Source organism: Lactuca serriola, chromosome 5 (assembly GCF_051521515.1).
Source record: "Lactuca serriola cultivar US96UC23 chromosome 5, Lser_US96UC23_V15, whole genome shotgun sequence".
NCBI classification, from domain to species: domain Eukaryota; kingdom Viridiplantae; phylum Streptophyta; class Magnoliopsida; order Asterales; family Asteraceae; genus Lactuca; species Lactuca serriola.
The window spans coordinates 299,490,080-299,492,785 of record NC_136412.1 but is presented as its reverse complement, the minus strand read 5'-3'; the positions used below and the strand labels follow the sequence as shown (position 1 = coordinate 299,492,785).

Sequence of the window (2,706 nt, the reverse complement as noted above, 5' to 3'; positions counted from 1 at the left end):
TTTTTGGCGGTCAAAAAGGATTTTTCTAAAAACACTGCAACATGTAACATTTTGGTTTTTCTAAAAATCCAAGTTTTTTAACAAATTTGTCCATTTGTGATTTATTAATATTACAAAATACCGATAGAGTTGATTTTGTTTTAATTTGTTTTACTGAAAACTATCTTAAACATGCTATATATATTATTAATAAGAGTTTTGAAGTCATGTAAAAAATTATGTAGTCTTGTAAGAAATTATGTTGTCATTGTTTATTGAAAATAAAATTAATATTTGTTTTTTTAATCAAAAGAGTTTTTAAAAAAGAGAACATGTTTGTAGATCAGGTTAGCAATCAGCTAAAATCAAGGGAACAGACTCAAAAGATAACAACGCTACCAGTACTCAAACTTGAATAATTTATTTGATCCCAAACCAACGTTTTAGCTCTATGTTATCACTTTATCCCCTTTAATAAAATAATTATTTACTTATTTGTAATTAATTTTTTCTATTGAAACCATAATTCTTATTTAATTATAAATTTATAATTAACGAATATTGATTCTGAAAGTAGAAATTAACTTATTAGTAATCAGATTTAATCATACAAAATATAATTAATTTAAGCATCTTAAATCAACTACCCACAAAATTATAATAAAACACATGTAAGGTACGAAATACAACTGACAAGAGCAATATATTAGGACACTTTACAACTAAATATAATAAAAAAGGTTATTAATTTCTGTAAAATGTGTAAAATCTAAAGAAATCTCTACAAAAAAGTATATAACTTTTTCTCTTTTATAACATGTGGTGAGAAGAACCTTGAAAATTAGCTCTTCGATCAAAATTAAACTTGTGATTTCGTGTTAACCTGTAGCTGTTGATCTCGATTAGCAAACCAGTGAACTGTTCTTCTAGCAATTGGTAGCCATAATCTCTTTAATCTCTCTTCTTTAGCACTAATTTCTCCGAAATTACCTACCTCGTTGCTTGATTCAACACCAAGAAATCTTGGATGAACGATGATTTCCGACATAGACCGTTGAGAAACGAGTTTCGCAGATTTCATATCCGACTCTCCATTGGAAAATTTCTTGATTTTCTTCTCGAATTCTCTTTTTCGTTTCAGCTCTTCTTTGACTTTGATCACTTGATGATCATGATCATCAGTTCGATAGTTTCCGTCTGTTTTAACAGTCGAGTAACTATCCAAAGTGTTGTTCGACATGAGAGCAACAGTTTCTTGATCACCATGACGATTAAGTACCTTGTTTGACAAAGAAGTTATCATCTCGGATTTCAAAAACAAAAGATCAGATGAGTTCAAATTGCTCCATCTGCTCTTCATCATTCGATCATAATCATAATCAGATATAATGATTCGATGATTAAACTTATGCAAGGTGTCTTCATCTTCCAAGATTTCTTGATCCTTCATTTCGTGTTCCATTTTTCCATAACTTCTTTGACTTCCAAATCGTGTGGACCCTTCCCTCTCGATGAACAGTCCCAGGTTTGAATCTTCTCGCTTTCGATCAGAATTTAAAAACCTTAAACTACTCGAATTTGCAAAAAGCATCGCATCCTCTTCGCTTACTTTGCACCTACAAAGTGGACACCCAGAGTGTTGCTCGAGCCATTGATCCACACAATCGATATGAAACGCGTGTTTGCATTTGGGCAACAATCTAAGAATCTCTATGTCTTCAAATTTTGACAAACAGATAGAACATTCCAAGCCGTTTCTCCATCCTTTTAAGGTAGAAAACCGGAAAAACGGCAGTGATTGGATCACAGTTTTATCGATGCCGGAAACCCTGGAGAGTGGTCGAGGTAACTCACCCAAGTTTTCTTGATTCAAGTACTGAAGCGACGATGGTCTGTGACAACATTTTGCGTAAACCAAGAGCATAAATGTTAAAGCGAACATGATGGCAAGAACTCCGATGACAACTGCTAAGCTTGGCTGGAAATTTGTGGCGGTATCCGGTGAATCTGAAAGGTCATCGGCTGGAGAAGAAGAAAAGGATTGTGAGTTTGTTGGATGAGAGGAGATGATGATGACTAATATGATGATCTGCAGAAGTTTCTTTGGTTGGGCCACAGGAATTTCTTGAAACTCCGGTAACCTACTTGCCGGAATGTTCATGGCTTTGTTGTACAGAGTTAAGTGTCGTTTGACATTTATTTGGTTTAGTTATAGCCTTTCTTGAGACCCAAAAAATTATATATTTTATAATATAACGAGACGAAGGTATATATATATATATATATATATATATATATATATATATATATATATATATATATATATATATATATATATATATATATATATATATATATATATATATATATATATTCAATAAAGTAAAATTAATCGGTTTTATATGTAATCAAAATATTTTCCATTAAAACAGATTCTCATTGCACTACAAGAAAGGTGGGCATTAACGGCGTCGCCTTTAGCGGCGATCCAAAGCATTAGCGGCGACATTTAATTGATGTGTTACATGTCGCTGCTAATGTCTTGTGTTGCCGCTAATGCCTTAGAATAGCAATCTGCGTCAAATGAGCGGTCTGTTTTAAATCCAAGGGTTGTAACGGCCAAAAAAATGAAAGATCTCAAAAATACAAGCCAAAAATTTCGTTTGAAAACATTACTAAAACCATAATATCCAAATATCATATAAGAAAACCATAAGTCGTGTATCT

At 32.2% G+C, this 2,706-nt stretch overlaps 1 pseudogene; it reads right to left on the bottom strand.

Moving 5' to 3' along the window:
• Window positions 1-702: 702 nt before the first annotated feature.
• On the bottom strand, window positions 703-2,196 carry LOC145054749 (E3 ubiquitin-protein ligase ATL42 pseudogene; annotated as a pseudogene).
• Window positions 2,197-2,706: the final 510 nt, after the last annotated feature.